Genomic DNA, 18,379 nt, shown 5'->3' on the forward strand with positions numbered 1-18,379 from the left:
TCGGTGAAGGTCGAGTCCAAAAGTGTACCCAGTTGACCTGGAATGACTAATGAAAAGTAGTTACCATCAGATCGTGCTTTTTCCATTTATAAAAAAATCAGTTTAATAACTAACACATTTACTAAAACTTCTCATAAATCAATCAGCTTATTGACTATCTCAAAATTCATCATGAAATCATCACCAACTGCTTCCAATCATCAGCTTTAACTAATTGCCGTACCTTAAACGGAGCTATCGTTACCCCTAACCCTAATGCATCGCTATCATAATGACAATGTCACCAAACAGTCCGTTTTTCATGGTTGACAATTAAGAGCACTGTCATTCCCCCTCCCCTTAACAATAACCGTAAAAAGGGGGAACCAACGAAAAACAGCACAACATTCAATAACGTCAACCGTGCGGCGTTAATCGCTTAACCGGGCGCACATTTCATCGACCCTTAACGACGTTACGTTAAGGGACAAAACAAAACCAGGGAAGAGAAAAAAAAGGTGATCAATTCATGAAGGTGTTCCCAAACGCGCTCACCCCGGAAAATGCAATAAAACCGTAGGTTTATCGTAGTTTATGGTGTACTTTTTTTGCGCCAATCATCGCGGTCTTTTTTCATCCACGGCCGAGCCCTCATAAAAGTTGAACTTTTGGCAGGAAATGTCTAGTCATAGCAATTGTTTGGGAAATTGCGTTAAAATAATTATACAAATTGTTTTTCTGAAATTTTGTCTTAAAACAACAATAGCGATTGAATATAAAAAAAAATCTGTAATATTGAATTGTTATCATTTAAAAAGTGTTTTCAGTATAAAAAAAAGCAAAAAAAAAGAAAATTCGCCAAAGAATTGCGCCCAGTCAATGACAGGGCGCAAAGCCCATAAAACCCAGCGAACCATTACGTGGGCAGTTTGGTGGTGCGTGGGTGAACTTTTTTGTTGCCGTTGTTTGCTTAATGTTATTGTCACAGCGCCGAAAATTTTTGGTTGCCAAGAATTTCAGCAGAGCAAAAGAAGAAAAAAAAGCTCCCAAGAAGCAAAAACAAACGACCAGCTGAAAGGAACAACAAACGGCCAGAAAAGGTTCCAACATGATTAATTGTCCTCTTGGAATGACCATCACACCACCCCCTCCAAACCAAAAACCGACAAAGTGTGAAAAGATCACTGACTTGCGTTTAAGGCAGGCAAGCTTAAAGGCTAATTATAGCTAGCCAGAAATGGCTGGGAACCGAGCCTTGAATCTTAGATCAAAGGACGCAAATGATTCCGTGGAATTCGTTGCCAAATTTTACCTAATGAAAGCAAAAGGGAAGTGGGTTCTATTTTAATAACAGATTGTAGCTAGAGCCGTAATTTTTACGAAGTTAAGACATTTTGGACAATCGTTTTCAGAAAATATTCACCGTAATTTTATTTTTCCCAAACTTGTTTAATAAAATCAAAATTGGTTAAAATAAATTGAAATGAAATCTAATATTTTACCATAATGCAGGTCAACAACTTCATAAAAATAGAATTCTAAAGTTATATTCAAAATGGTCCTATAAACATATGAAACACAAAGCCTTAAAGGAACTTTTCAAAAAAGATCTCGAATTTTACTTAAAGATAAAATATTTAAAAATAATAGCAAAACAAAGCAAAGTCATTGATTAAACAAGATAAAACCATTCTTCTTTTTTTAATTCGACCTCTACAAGTAGGGGAAATAAACCCATTTTAAGCCTTATAAGCGGTCGTGTTCGAATGATGCTGGATAATCTGGAGTGTTCTTTGAAATTTACTAAAACCAAGAACACCAACGAGTAGAGCAAATTTTTGTGAACATTTCTGTTTATTTTCACTTTTACTAGAAGTTATTCTTTTCCTTTTACAAGCATTTATAAATAATATTTCCCAAATGTATTCTAATCAGACGAGAGTGCCACGCTCATTTTGATATTTTCAGCTTAGTTCTTTTTTTCTTCCAGCGCTCTTTTGGGTCTGCTTAGTGCTGCCAAAATTGATGAACACTCACGAGCATTTATAGAGAAAGTTTCCTGGCATCACTGGTTCACTCCAACAGGCGCTGCTGGTGGTGTTGGTGGCCACTCTTTTGGTACATTCGTTTGAAGAGCCAGTGCGGCGCTGAGTGCCGCACTCGTCGGTGCCAGTTTTGGTTCAATCGAACGTCATTTGTCCGTTCGCGTGGAACTCGCATGATACTGAAAAAATATCGAGTGCGGCACTAGAGTTTCAGTTCCAAGATGGCGGCGAAACTCGTGCGGAACTAGCGCGAGTTTCTTCAAAGAAACACTTTAACAGCTCTGAGTGCGGCACTCAGTGTGGAACTAGCCATCAAACGAACGTACCATTTGTTCTTTATTTGCCTTTGCTTTTTGATCGGTTTTCTTGAGTCTTCGATTGGAATGGGTCGTCAAAAGTCAAACGTCAAAAGGTTTGGCGCGTTTGTTTTTTTGATGGCGCTAGCTAATTATTTAGATGTTTTGGATTTTTTTTTCCAAGTGAGTGACTAACTAATGTTCAAAAGAACATGTTGCCTGTAGTTGGAAGCAATTTCATATCTTAAGCGCTTTGAAAATGTTAGCGCAAGTGAAAAGATATTGAAGGCGAAGCTCGTTAAATAGAAAATATGATCGAAAGTGCATTCAATTTGATCTTATTGGCCAGTAAATGACATAATAGTTCGTGCTTACTTGAGGTGGTGCTGTTGCTGGTAAGTTTATGGCTTAAATAGTATTTTTGAAGCTTAAATAGAGCATCAAACTCTCCAAAATGGGTTTGTTGCAAAAAAAAACTTTCCAAGCAAAATAAATAGACTAAATCCTTGAGATTCACGGGCAGACGGTAATAACAAAATTCATGCCATTTCAATTACAAATACTGTTACAGAAAGTATTTGGAATTTACTTCAAAATTTTATTTAATAACAGTTGATGTTATGAATAATATAAAATGTTATTGGCCTATTATTTTCAAATATTGAAACAAGATTATTCCCAAGCTATTTCCGTCTGCTCGGGTTTCATCTTCTAAGTTCAAAATGTCACTCTCATTATTCGAAAAAACGCATTTAGAAGTGCTGATTAGGATAACTCTTGAAATACTTGAAATACGCTTGATGTTTATCGCATAAATGTATTACAACAGATCAAAATCATGCAACTTTGCTGAAGTTACGCAAACTTTTTGAAAGCAGTTTTTTTTATTCGTCCAATCAAATTTATTATTGATTCTCCAATAATTTTGATGGTATTCCATCTTTTGAAAACGGGCAGTTTGTTTTTACAAAATTGTAGGAAACAGAGATGGAAAAAAACATAGCAAAAGACTCGATGGAAAACAGACTTGCACGAAATATCGGGACAAAATGTCTGAAAACTGCATTTAAGGAGCCAATACACTACGGCAAACAAACAAACAAACTCGCACTATTTGACAGTTTGCCTGTTTTGTTTGTTTGTCTGGATTTGTTATACAAACGTCAACCTGTATAAATTTGGCATGTTTGCGAGTTTAGCAAACTATCATACACGAAAAAGTGCGAGTTTGTTTGTTTGCGGTAGTGTAATAGCTCCTTTACAGGTCTAATAAACACAATTTTCATGTTTTGCTTGTTGGGTGTTTTTGGTTTCAAGAACAATCGAAATGCCAAAAAAAGAAAAAAAAAAGTTTATTGCACATTTGAAAAAAAAAATCCAGATTTTGCTTGCCTCGAGAATAATACAAAATACCATTCAACAAGCACAATGATTGTGGGTCGCATCTTCATCTTCTATGATGAATCCTGACCAAACACCCTATCCTACTAACACATTTTCAGGTTCCTGGCGCTCGTGGGGTGTAAGCACAGGGCAAACCAGCTGCCCTAGTAGCAACCTGCGCTAACTAACATTCCCGTCCCTCAAAATTTGAGATCTACAAACTGACATGGCGGGCGCCATTGGTGGCCAATGACTGTTACCTATTCGCAACTGATCTTGTTCTGGAAATCATGGTGTTTTATCTTTTCAGCGCATTTATACATGTTGTTGATTAGGGAAACACCACTAGATCGTCGAAGCTTATAATCAGTAGTGCTGAAAGGATATTACGGTTCTGTTCAGCAACGGAGGGGCATCCATGGGTGGTCTCTCATGCCCATTTTAAGGCTGGTCGTTTGACTTGTTTTATGTGACTTTGCCTTTTTACTAAAATTTCCTTAAGTTTAAGTAAAAAGAAGTATGCAGTAATTTTTGTATTGTCCAGACTATACCTCTACGTATTTTTTTTTTTTTTTGCAATTTATATGATAATGGTGCCATTCTAGAGCAGAAAATGTAAAAAAAAAACAAGCAAAAAATTGAAAAAGTCACTGTAAATTAGAAGACAAATTTTAATGATAGAAGGTGATAAAATATGCCAAATACTATCAAAAACATAAAAAAAAACTAAACAAGATAAACGAAAACTCAGGAAAAATAAAGAAAAAATGGGCAGTAGAGGAATAAAGAATGTGCTGGTGACCAGCTCTTTTGAAGCAGATTTATTTAAAATGATCGCATTTTGGCTAAAATTCTCGGCAAATTTTGGCATCGTTTTTTTATTTTCTTTAGATAGAAAAAATGATGGAAGGTTTGATTTAAAAAGCTCAATTTTACATATTTTTATGCCAGTGGAGGACCTAGCGTCGATCACTAAAGAAATTTTCATTGTTATATTACTAAAATATTCTTGTAATTGTTCCGAAAATAGAGAACGGTCCTTGATAAAATAATCTTTAACGATATACGGAAAGAAATCCTCCTAACAAGCTAAATCTAAGTTTCTGAATTTGGAAACATTTACATGTTTCCAAAATTGTCAACATTTATTTTGAAATGAATTTTGAAACATTTCAATGTTTACAAATTTGACAACATAGAGTTACCGGATTTGCTTACAGGATTCCTATCCGTGTATTATTTAAAAAAAGAAACATTGATTTTTTTATGATTACTAAAATTTCATGAGTTATTCACTTTTTTTATTCACTATTCAACTCTGATAAATTAGTGAAACTTGGGTTTAGTTAAAAACTTCATCATTCCGTTAGGAAAATCGAACTCATAACCTCTGGATCGGAAAGTTGGAACCCATCCCCCACCTGTCAATCTTACGGTCCCGTCAGTTTGGCAAAAAGATTTATTTTGATTAACAAATATTTTTTAATTTTAAAGAAATACCCTGAATTTCTCTCATTTGAACATTTTATGAATATTTATCAAAATGAATATATTTCCAGTAATCGATGCTAACCTTCAAAATAACTCGCAGGATGTTGAGGCAGTCACGCACGTACACAAACAACGCCGCCGCCGCCCTTTTTTCCTTTATACTTTTTTTTTTGCTTTTCTTCTTCTCTATGACTGGCGGAGCCTCTGCTGCGCTGTGTATGTGTATGTGTGCTCGTATGTGCCGCTGCCTTCTGCCGATGCTGCCGTTAATCCAATTCAGATGAATCTGCTCTGCTTTTTCTGCTCTACTCTGGCCTGACAGCTGATTGATGTCGGGTGCAGCTGGGTTATCTTCCCTTTTACTTCTCTTTTCTCGCTAAATTTGCGTTGGGTTGGTACTATTTTTTGCACAATCACAAACTCACACAATTCTTTTTTTTTTTGCTTTAGGCTTAGGTTATTCTTCTTCTTTTTTTTTGCTGCCTCCAATTTCACAAACACTCCGGGATCAGATTGATGATTTACATTGCCTTTTTTGGGGGAGCGAGCAAGCAAACAGGCTCCAACAAGTTCAAACAGGCTGAACTTTTGCTTTCCGTACACGATCACAACGGAGCAGATTCACACATACAGCCCCACCAAAAAAAACTGCCGATCAACGCTGCAGGCTTCAATGAGCCATTTCACGCGTAACGCTGAGCCTGAGCCCCACTCACACTCGTACACCTTTGGCACTGCAACGAGAATCGCGCCCGGCTTAATTCCGAGCGATTTTTTTCAATCAATTTAATCAAATTTATTTATTCCCCTCCACTCTTCCACACTCTTTGTGGGCCCCAAATTCAACGAACGGGGGGTACTTCACTTGAATTTATTTATTTCTCTTCCCGTAGGCGCCTTCAACGAGTGGTTACACACACCACCTCATACATGTACACCAGGGTGCCCCAATCAGGAATTTAATTGATTGAAGAACTCGTGAATTTCATCGGAGAAAAACTCGCTGAGAGTTCACGATTCTTTTGTCGATCTCTCGTACAAATTTGCTGAAAAGAAAAGAGAGGAAAAAACTATTCATTTCTCTCACACACATATTCGTTTTCATTTTTGCTTTGATTGCTTTCACGTTTCGCGTGGTCTTGTTTTCGTTCGACCAAAAACACGAATATTCAAGACACAAACACAACGACAACTTCCAGTTTTCGAGTCTTCTGTTTTTCCTCCGTTCCTCTTTGGTGCTGCATTCTTTACACACGCGTTCGAGTCGCTCACGCAATTTGCCGGAGCCGTAAATGGTGGAGGCTGATCTCACCAATACCAGGGCACGTTTAAGCGGTTAAGCCAGTCAACCTTCGAGTCTGGACCGGCTAGACGTCGTTGTTCGTCGTTATTCACCATTTCTGAGGTCGATAGTCTGAGTCGCGGTATTCATTGCGCGATTGAAACGGCAAGCGAATTAAAAGGGGGCTTATTCTCGGGTTTGAAAGGTGTTTCCTGTTGGAAAAAGAAGCGAGGTTCTTGTTTGGCGAGATCCGGATTAGTGGAGTGGAACGTGCTGCTGGGAACGTGTCTGGTCCTGTTGGAATTTGGCGTTTGGATTTGCGCAACGTGAAGCAATATGTTGCAGTTTTGTTGGAGTGAGCAGGATTCGTGTGTCTTATTGGTCCCCTAATAAATTCATTCGGAATCCCATGAAACAAGTCTTTGTTTGGAAACGCCCCTTGAAGGGCGGATCTCACAAAAAATCAACGATAAAGGGACCATCCACAAACCACGTGGACACTTTTCTGGAAATGTAAACCCACCCCAGTAAGTTAGTTCAGTTAGTTTTCCTTCAGTTAGTTTAATTCAGTTAGTTTTCCTTTAGTTAGTATAACTCGCCTTTACACAAAGCCGTCGTTTCTGGTTTGCACCGGAAGCAAAGCAAGAACGCCCCAGCAGCTGGACACCGAGTTGCGGCTGAGGACAAAAGCAAAGGCCAGCAGAGCCAACTAAGACCCCTACACAATCCCCCTTCCCTTCCCACGCCTTATCTTTAACATCAATCCCTTCCCTACTAACCCCGAGTAGGCCGCGGGTAATCGGCTCCCCTCCCACTAACATTTACACACAAGATCCTCTGTAATTATTAAGTCAAATGTAATTACAAAAGCCGACTCGGTCCTAACCAGGTCCCAGTACCAAAAAGGACCTAATAAAAATAATTTTATGAAAAAAAAACAAGCAGAAAGCTTTTTCAATTGATTTAAGGAGGAAGGCACCAATGACTGAGGTGGTTTAAAGTAATGTTTTTTTTTTGTATACAAATATCAATTTCTGTTGCCCCAATGCAACAAAAAAAAGGATAAGCCTAAATTTCAAAATTTTAAAGCAAAAAGGCGTGAAAAATGCATATTGGCAGTAAAGTCGGCTTGTAACAATTATTTTTCAAAAGTTTTAAAGAAAAAAAAATGATTTCGAAAAAAAAAAACATTTTACGATACTGTACAACAATACTGTCACAAACATTTCAAATATGTTTAAGTTAACTCAAAAATGTTAAAGATGATTTCAAACGCAAGGGAATGCTTTTCAAATTTTTTTCAGCAAACTGCATTTAAAATAACACAAAATTTTCGTAACTATCGGAAAAAAACCCTTTTTCTTGATTTTGAAGACCGTGTTTAAAGGGGGAAAATGAAATTTCGAAAAATATTTGCGCTAGCCTAATGATAGTTTAATAATTTAAAAACCTTTAAAAATTTGTGAAAAGTAATTCTTGAGCAACTTTTAAAACTTGAAGTAATTTATTTAAATTTTTTACCGGTCTAATCCATGCAGCAAATGCATTTTAGATTGGTTTCAGTTAATTAGGCTTCTACTTTCATAAATTTTTAAATATATTGGAAAAATACTTGTTGGTCCCTGCTTTTTCGGATCAATTTCGAAGAGGGGGGAACAATATTTGCAATATTTGTTTTCTGGGCATATCATTATGGGTCTGTACCACACTGTTAGGGGTTCCATATAATTATGCACACTTTAAACATTGGGTTTTTTTTTTTTTGTTGCAAAAACCACAGCTGACTGTATGAAATAGGTAAGTTTGTAATAATTAAATAAGGTGTAATTTGTTTGCTATTGTTTTCAAATCGTAAATAAAATGAATGTTAAATTAATGGAAAAGCTAGACGATTTTATTTAAATTGTAGTAAGGTTTTAACCAAAGCAAATATTGTGAATGCCCAACAAAGCTAAAAAAAAAGTATAATAAATAATAAACAAATGACATTGGGCAACAGAGCAGATTATTTGAACAAAGTGAAAACGTTTACGTTTAAATTAACAAATTTAATTTTGAAAAGAGTAAGACAAAATAATATATTTAATGTTGCAAACAGCACGAAATTTTGAAGTTTTTAATTTTCAGGATTTGAAGATATTTTGTAAATATTTTTTAGCAAACTGATTTTGAAAAAAAGTTGTCCGGGAGTCATTTTTTCTCCCTCTGTATTTAAAAAACGTAACTTCCACGTTTAGGTGGTTGGTGCCTTCTTCTCATTTATAGAGTAATAATTAAATAACCTGAATAAACATTGAAAAATATATGAACAATCAACTCTAGAAGAAAAGAAAAGGTTCAGCTTGGGTTGCATTTGGAAATGAAATAATTTTTAAGTAAAATTTTGTCGATGATTTGGGAGCAATTCTATGCCTCTGTGCTTTCTTATTCTAACTAGACGGGCAAATCAACAATCCTAGAACAAGAGAGCACTTCAAACTATCAAAAAATTGATATGATTCATATTCAGGAATTGACATTTTAAAATATATTATAAGACTATCCTTAGTAAAAAATGCTACAATTCAAAAAAAAATCCTGGAATGATTGTGGATTGAAACACCCATGCCAGACATTCAGTAAATCAGAATTTCACCGATTTTTCGCTCCCAGGTATAATAAATACAGTTATAATAATGAATACAGGTTAGTAATTGAATTATGCTTTAATTTGATAGAAAAGCTTTAATTCACTGTAGAAAAATCAACCGTATTTTATATGCCTCGGAATTTGACATGAAACAGATAAAATACAGATTCATTTTTAGGAAAATCCGAGATCGTGGTGTAGGGGTAAACGTGATTGCCTCTCACTCAGTCGGCCTGGGTTTGATCCCAGACGGTCCCGGTGGCAAATTTTGAGACGAGATTTGTCTGATCACGCCTTCCGTCGGACAGGGAAGTAAATGTTGGTCCCGGTCTAACCAAGAGGTTAGGTCGTTAGCTCAGTCCAGGTGTAGGAGTCGTCTCCCTGGGTCCTGCCTCGGTGGAGTCGCTGGTAGGCAGTTGGACTCACAATCCAAAGGTCGTCAGTTCGAATCCCGGGGTGGATGGAAGCTAAGGTGTTAAAAGAGGTTTGCAATTGCCTCAACAATCAAGCCTTCGGACACCTAGTTTCGAGTAGGAATCTCGCAATCGAGAACGCCAAGGCAATGCTGTAGAGCAAATAAATTGATTGATAATTTTAGGAAAATATGAAACTCCCATAAAACAATCTGGCATCGTGGATTGAAACCCAAAATAAAGGATTAGTTCAAAAGTTTGTAGATATCACTGAAAATAGATGAACTAACATTTCCATTCAATTAAATATTTACAAAAAAAATCATTTATTTTATTTAACGTGTTCGTTTTAATGAAAAAGTTGTTCAAAATTTGTAGAAAATGATAAATCCGTCAAAACCCAGCCCTAAAAATGATTAATCTTTATACTGGCTGACTATTGAAAATCTGGCATTTCCAGATTAATCTCGCTAACAATTTTCAAACATTTTATTACTGTTCGAGCAATACAAAAAAAATAAAAAAAATTAAGGGTTATTTTTGCCAAAAACGTACCTAAACCTCAGAGAAAACATCTGTTCTCTATGCCCAACCAGCAACAGCTGTCAAATTAACAGAATGTGCTCTAGAAACGTGTCTTTTCCCGGAAAAGAATATATTAAGAGTTCCTTAGGTAAGAATCTAAGATATTGCAAAATCGTAAATAAATCACTTCGACCCAATCTCACCCTCAGACCCAATATAACCCCCGCTGGTGGTAGATTTATTTATCTATTTCAAAACAACACATTTTGCAGCGATAGCCCCCTCGCCTTTTTTATCAGCCCAGGTACACGGAGAAAAAAGAGTTCCCAAAATCGTGAACAAGCGTTCATGAAAATCGGAACCACGAACAAAGTGTTCAAATTTCATGGTACGTTTTTCAAAATCGCACCATGGGATTTGAACACTTTGTTCGAGGTTCCTATTTTTATGAACCCTTGTTCACGATTTTGGGAACTCTTTTTTCTCCGTGTAACGAGCTACTTTTGGTAACTGGTCTAATTTATCGCCTCAGTTACCGAAAAAGTACTGTACTTATCAGATTGCTTCAAATCTGACAAACAACTTATTAACTTAATTTTTGGACTTGTAAGTCCAACTTGAATATTCAAGTAAATCTGCAATTAAGTTTTGAAATTTGTAATAAACTTATCTCAAAGTAATCAGTTTCATAAAACGAATGGTTTTTGTTGATTAACTTTGTTGTTTTTACATTGACGTCCACTTAAAAGATGTTCTTTGTGGGATTTGCGGCGAAAACTGCACAACGACTTTATGGACAACACAATATTTTTTTTCCGAATTAATGGTAAATTTGAACCAACCTCAAATATCTAGTTTTAAGCTTTCTCTCTATCTATCCTTTTCCCATTGCACTTTCTGTAAGTTTTTTGAAAACTTTTTCTTACTCTTGTCTATTCCATAGTTATAAGTAATAATTTTTCGATTGAATTACGATGTAAAACACATCTGAGAGGAACACTAAAACTCTGTTGTGAACCTAAATGAACTCATTGTAACTTGATTATTTACAAATAAAACAGAATTGAATTGAATTGAACCAACCTCAAATTAACCTCAAACATGTCAACAATAATTTTTATTCATTTTTAAAAGCTAAACTGCACTTTTTTAACTGCAATTTCCATTCTTCTTTTTAGAATTAATTTTTTTTTCAAAATTTCATCACACCTTCCACAAAGCATCAACCTTTTTCCAACATCACTTTTCACTTTTTTTTCCCTCACGTTAGTAGCGGTAATTTAACCTTGCTTGCTGCAAATGCATTTAAAATTAGCTCAGCCAGGAGACTTATTTAGCATTCAAAACTCCTCACTCCCTTGAAGAGTTCACTCCAAATGCCTCCCAAACATGCAAACAATAAATTGTGGTGAAATATGCAATGTTCCTTGCACTTTCATAGAGAGCAAAAAATACGGGTTGATATTTAATTACTGCTTCACGGCATGCTTTGACGACTTTTTAAACTCAAGTGTTGCAACGTTTCGACTAAAATTTCAATCTTCATCAGGAGTTGTCTCGTTCATTTTTTTAAATTTTCAGGAAAAACATCTCCACAATTTGCCAAACTCGTTCCCAACTTTATCCAACTTGTACACCAAGAAAGTGCACCCACAGGTCGTGATGCAGCCCACGTTCCTCGAACCGGCTGTTCACCAACGCAGCAAAACTTTGCCAGGTTCCAATCGTTCCGTTCAATTCCTTCACACTCTTGCCGATATCCAGAGGTTAGACTAGCAGTGCACTTATTGCCAGCAAGCTGTACGACGAGCGAACAAGTCAGGTGAACATGGCTTAAACTTTTCATCGACCGGTTCTACCGCAACTTGCACAACACACGGTTCAGTGATACACATTGCTTCTTCCAGTTCTTCATGTTCTGCAGCTACACTAGGGGCAGAGGAAGTGAACAAATTGGATTTCGATTCACGAATGCAACAACTGTTCCACTGACCCAAACACACACTGGTTCAAGCGATCCGAAGGTTATCCAAGCTGTATAATGCTGGCGGGCAGTTCCAGAACTTCACCGCCTAATTCCCAACTGGTCGATTCAGCCTCCAGTTTTCCAACTTCGAGCTTCCCGAATCGAACACACATTATTTATGATTCAATCAATTATTGAATTATTCTCATGTTCGCTAACGCGCTACGGCTGAACGGAACAGATAGCTGTGTACGAGCTGGTGTACACCAGCTCTACACCAGCTTCCAGTGCCGTATTCACGCTGAATGCACCACCACCCGGGTTGTTCGATTTTTCTCCCTTTTCAGTGTCAGCATAGAATGACTACGTCCACCGAACAACCCGAGGCCAGCGGAACCCGCACCACACCGTACACAAACTTAGCAAACCCTCCCCAAAAGACCCTGCAAGCACTACCTTGAAGCGCGAATGCACCTCCAAACTCTCCAAACTCCACGGAGCCCCCTCGCGCGCGCGTAACCCCAAACCGGATTGACGCGACGACTCGCACACGACGGAACGCGACAACTACGGACACGACGGAACACTGTCGCTCGAACGAGAGTACACGGCGAACTGACGGGCAGCGCACGGAGCTGAAGCACAAGTTCCAGCAGCGTAAGAACGGCCAGAACTTCGCCGCGCACGGGACTGTGTGTGAGTCGGAAAACATGCGGGCGATAGCGGGCGAAGAGCGGGAGTAGGCGAAGAGAAAGAAAAATAAGAGAGTGAGCGAAAATGGGTTCGCCCGCCGGGTTTGAGAGAGAGAGTTCACGCGATGGGACCAACACTGATGCAAGATGGAAATATGCAGCATGGTGCAATGTTTTCGTTGTTTGGGTAGGACTGGGAGGTGGGTTTGGGGTGGTGAAGGCGGAAGAGGGTACGTGGATGGTGAGCGAAATACCACCACATGCGGAGGTTTGTTTTGATCGGATGAACGAGTGAAGCGGGATTGAAGGCGGGATTCAGAGCGATGAGAAGGTATCGTTGTGAATGGATGGCGGAGCGAGTAATGAATGAAGTGGTGTTCATCTATTCTCAGAAATTGTAATTTATTATTCAAGCTGCTTGTTAAATGAGATCTGAACATTAATTAACATGTGAGAAATTCTGCACAAATTCAACATTATGTGATGGGAAACATTTTAGTATCATTTGTTGTTTTTTTTTCTTATTAAATTTGTCGATTCACATTGCATCAACAAATAAATGCAAAACTTAAAAAAAATCCAAAACCCGCAATCAATAATGATAATAATTTGACGTGACCGTGCTATCTTGTCGCACAACCACTTTTTGACATTGAGTGTACAACCATGCCTCGGTTTAGCACCGCATATGGGGGATGCAAAACCGAGGCGTGCATAACCGAGGCACAGAGCTTATGGGATTTTGGCTATATCGGAGACATTGGCTTCAATCGTACGAAAAATCATGCAAACATCAAAAAATTATAGCAGTTTGAAATCGGGATGATGTCAGCTATCCATTAAAATTATTATTTCATGAAAATTTTCACAAAAATACGTATTTTTCCTGTATTTCGAAAATACTTTTTTTTTTCTCTAAAGAAACCAAAAAAATATTGTTATTGCAATATGGGTATCAAATGATCAGGTTTTTTCATGCATTTTTAATGTAATAACAACATTTTTAGAAAATACTCAAAATTTTCACAAAACTACGTCTTTTTGAAAAAAACTCCAAATTTCAATTTTTACAATATGAGTATCAAACGATCGGGATTTTTGCATACATTTCAAATGTAATAACAACATTTTTAGAAAATACTCAAAATTTTCACAAAACTAAGTATTTTCTAATAAAATACTCAAAATTTCCGTTTTTAACAATGTGGGTATTGGACGATTGGGATTTTTTCAAACCTTCGAATGTAATAACAATATTTTTTAAAATACTCCAAATTTTCACAAAACTACGTATTTCCGAAAAAATACTCAAAATTTCCGTTTTTACAATGTTGGTATCAAACGATTGGGATTTTTTCATACATTTGTGTGTGTGTGTGTGTGTGTGTGTGTGTGTGTGTGTGTGCAACCAACCAAACGGGACCACGCGGTCGCTTCTTACAAATTGAGTTGTTTCCATGTATTTTTAGCTCTCATTCTATACATGCAAATAACTCGCATAGGCATTTGGAAGGTGTTAGCTCTGCCGAGCTTCGGTGACCCATTTCTACGCTGGCTAGCCGAGCGCGAGGTACTTCAGCTTTGTCGACAAGCCCCGCCCTGAAGAACGTTTGGACCAATCGGATTCAAACGTTATTTAGAACTTCCGAACCTTTGTCAAATGGACAAAGATCCAGCGCGTATATAGTTGATGGTGGTAACAGTATTCCTAATTCCAGTCATAGCTCACCAAGTCGCGATGGCCTAGTGGTTAGCATTTTTGCTTACCAATCCAAAGGACGGGGGATCGAACCCCGACTCGAGCGACTTTGATTTTTCGTGCATGTTCAGAGTTTCAAGATTTATATTTCCTATACTTTCTCGTTGGGAGCAGATGGGAATCGAACCCAGGACCATTCGCTTACAAAGCGAACACCGTAACCAGTCAACCACGGCCGCTCCTGGGATTTTTTCATACATTTCCAATGTAAAAACATGTTTTTGAAAATACTCCAAATTTTCACAAAACTACGTATTTTTAAAAAAAATACTCAAAATTTCCGTTTTTACGATGTGTGTGTCGAACGATCGGGATTTTTTCATATATTTCGAATGTAATAAAAATATTTTTTGATAATACTCAAAATTTTCACAAAACTACGTATTTTTCGAAAAAAAATACAAAAAAAATTCCGTTTTTACAATGTGGGTATCAAACGATCGGGATTTTTTCATACATTTCGAAAGTTATAAAAAATATGAAAATAATAAAAAAAAATCACAAAACTACGTTTTTTTTTAAAAAAATGATTTGATTATTTGATACCCATATTGTAAAAACTGAAATTTTGAAAAGTTTTACAAAAATACGTAGTATTGTGAAATTTTTTAGTATTTTCAAAAAAAATATTGTTATTACATTCGAAATGTTTGAAAAAATCCCGATCGTTTGATACCCACATTGTAAAAACTGAAATTTTGAGTATTTTATTCGAAAATACGTAGTTTTGTGAAAAATTAGAGTATTTTCTAAAAATGATGTTATTACATTCGAAATGTATGAAAAAATCCCGATCGTTTAATACCCATATTGTAAAAATTGAAATTTTGAGTATTTTATTCGAAAATACGTAGTTTTGTGAAAATTTTGAGTATTTTCTAAAAGTGTTGTTATTACATTCGAAATGTATGGAAAAATCCCGATTGTTTGATACCCATATTGTAAAAAATTAAATTTTTACACGCGGGCAAAAATGATCTACGGGCTTGCTGCAAAAAATGTTATAAAATGTGACATTTTTTGCAGCAAATCCAATGATGCAGATTTTGAGATATATTTTTCCTTTGGGTGTAGAACAATAATTTGAGCATTATTTCATAAGGGTACTTCTCCCTAGACTTGCCTCGATTTCAGAACAATAACATTTGACAATGGCTACGACCGGAGAGAGACCTCCCCCGATTACCCAGTTATCTCGCAAAATCGTTTACCGTAACAGTTCCACAGCGATTTAGAAACCTTTCACAGAAACGGTAATTGTTCCAAATGAAAGCAACACATGGCTTCCCCCTCCCTCATCCCTGCGGACGATGGCCATGATAGGAATCACAATCACAATTCTACCCGGTCATTAAAGCTTCAGAACCTTGAACCGTATAAGGTATTGTGTAATAGATTTCAAAGTGTGAAACTTTGGACTGTCATTCTTCGGACTCATTGTCACCGTGGGAGAAGTGGACAATTAGCAATTTCACGTTACGACACCCACCACCACCACCCCCAAGTTGGAGAGTTCGAAGTTGGATGAACTCCATGTCTGGTCCTGGTTTTTAAGGAGCCGGTTTCACATCCAATTACCTCGGTTGGCAGGCAATTAAGAGCATTTTGATGGTCATTAAGCTTTTCTCGTTCCCACCTAATGGTGGAAATTGAATTTTTGCGCAGACAAAACGAAAATGTCCTTTTGTGATTTGAGATCGAATGTTGAACCGGAAATCAAAACCGTTCCTCCGGAATCACCGGAAAAGGCCAATTTAATTTGGAAATACATCCAGGTGCCAAATTTCACCCTTCCCCGAAGCATCCCCGGAAAACAAACTAGAGGCTATAGGGCGTCATCATCATCATCACCAGTTGGACACGGAATCGGAGCCATTTTTGGCGAGCTGAATTGTCGGTGCCAAATATTTGACATTGAAACCCGTGATCACCGTTGATGACCTAGCTCGACGGGGTTGGTGCTTTGTCGGGTGGCCACAAGTGTGGGTTTCGAGTTTCAATCAGGTGCGCGCCGATTTTCGATTTCTCGTTTTCCATGGGGGCGGCTGTGGGAAATGTGGGAACGTGTTGAGCTTCGGGGTGATTTGGCAAGGGCTACAAAAACATGATTTTGGAGTAAATCAAATGATACATGATCAGAAATTTTCAATCTACTCGTTTTTACTGGCTTATTACAATGTCGCAAATGGCAATTAAGCTCAATCAATATTAGGTGTTTTAGTACATTCACTGAAACCGTGATATCATGTCAAAACTATACAAAATTATAATATGAATGGAAGCTACATTTACATGCTGTTTCAATCAATGTGCAATCTTGTCGAACATCAATTTTGGGTCAAATTGAGTTGGGAGCGCCATTTTGTACAGCCTCACCAATTGGAGATAGCAGTTCTTCAAAATTCGATTTCAATTCTGAGAAGGGAATTTTCTAAAATAAAGAAGTAAACCATAGAAAAACCTTTCATTCTGGCAATGCACGAGCCACAAAAAATACTTACTTACAGCACACGAATGTCTTAAGGGGTGAACATTTTGAAAAATGGTCAAACATCGTTAAAAATTATAATTTTTTGTTTAAAAATTTTTTTCGGTTCAATTCTGATAACTCGTGAGGAATACTTGCAAACCCCGAATGTTTTATCATCAAAAATTTTCCAAAGTTACAAAAAACACATCATTTCAAAATGTTTTTTTTTCGTTCTAAAGTAAAAAAAATACCTTTTAAAGTTGCTTCGAATTCGGAAAGTACATTTAATTTGCCATAAAATGACATATCTAATGATTTTTGACAGTCAAGTAACGGAAAAAAAAGCAAATTAAAACTATTTTTTTTTACTTTTTTGATGAAAAAAATATTGTCTCAAGATTAAGTACGCAAAAGTCTAAATGATACAGAATTTCTATCTCTTCACGGATTCAAGCTGCATGTCAATGAAAAACGTGTCTTAATAAAAAGGAAAAGTGCCGTACCAAAAAAATTAAACAAATAGAAAAAGTTAAAATACAAGCCGATATTTTGATGAAAAATGTGTTTTAAAATGTACTTTACGCCAGTCTGCATGTTTTTCAATCATTGGTTTTCGAAATTCCATAGTATAGACGAAAATTATTTTTAAACTTTATGTGTTACTGTGCATTGGAATTGAACAAAAAATCAAATTTAAAGCGATCCAAAACACAATAAATATGATTATCAAAGCAGGGAAATGCATTTCAAATTGTTTTCAGTTGACCAGACTTATATTTTCATTTAAATTTTTATGTTTCTCGAAAACAAAATTTTGCCCCCCCCCCCCCCCTGATTTTCCGGGACGGGGGGAAGCGGCCGTGGCTGACTGGTTACGGAGCAATACTCTGAGATTTCGGTTATTCGATTTTTTTTTTGTATTTTTTAATCCGGCTGAAACTTTTTTGATGCATTCGGTATGCCCAAAGAAGCCATTTTGCATCACTAGTTTGTCCATATAAATTTCCATATACAGTCGACTCTCTGGTTGTCAATATCCAAGGGACCGTCGAGGAAGAGAATCATCAGTTTACAGAACGATGCAAAATGAAGACTCGATTGAAAATATTTTTTCTTGATACCCAGCTATGGGAGAGAATCATGGCAACGTCCATCAAACAAAAACAAACTTATGTCAAACACCCTTCAAAGCTTCGTTTCGCCAAGAAAAATGTCTATGCAAGCCATGAGAAAGTGAAATTATTGACAACCGGAAGAGATTTTTAAAGCAAACAGAATCCAAGGGACCGTCGAGGAAGAGATCCTTCAAGCAAGGGAAAATATCGAGGAACGAAGATAATTGAAGTATGCAGATTGAAGGGACTGAAAAATTCATCGATAAATGGAGAATTATTGATATCGAGAAGATCGACAGCCAGAGAGTCGACTGTACAAATTTGGCAGCTGTCC

At 37.0% G+C, this 18,379-nt stretch overlaps 1 protein-coding gene across 6 annotated transcripts in view; it reads right to left on the bottom strand.

Annotated features, from left to right (window-relative positions):
- LOC6042530 (fat-like cadherin-related tumor suppressor homolog) overlaps positions 1-12,633 on the bottom strand; it is a 660,890-nt gene extending 648,257 nt beyond the window's left edge. For all 6 annotated transcript variants that reach the window (XM_038257357.1, XM_038257356.1, XM_038257355.1 and 3 more), the window contains exons 1-2: positions 12,466-12,633; positions 5,277-6,240 (exon numbers count right to left, since the gene is read on the bottom strand). The gene's annotated coding sequence lies outside the window, so the exon portion shown is untranslated. The remainder of the gene's footprint in view (positions 1-5,276; positions 6,241-12,465) is intronic.
- Positions 12,634-18,379: the final 5,746 nt, after the last annotated feature.

The sequence above is a fragment of the Culex quinquefasciatus genome, chromosome 2 (genome assembly GCF_015732765.1).
Source record: "Culex quinquefasciatus strain JHB chromosome 2, VPISU_Cqui_1.0_pri_paternal, whole genome shotgun sequence".
Taxonomy (NCBI): Eukaryota; Metazoa; Arthropoda; class Insecta; order Diptera; family Culicidae; genus Culex; species Culex quinquefasciatus.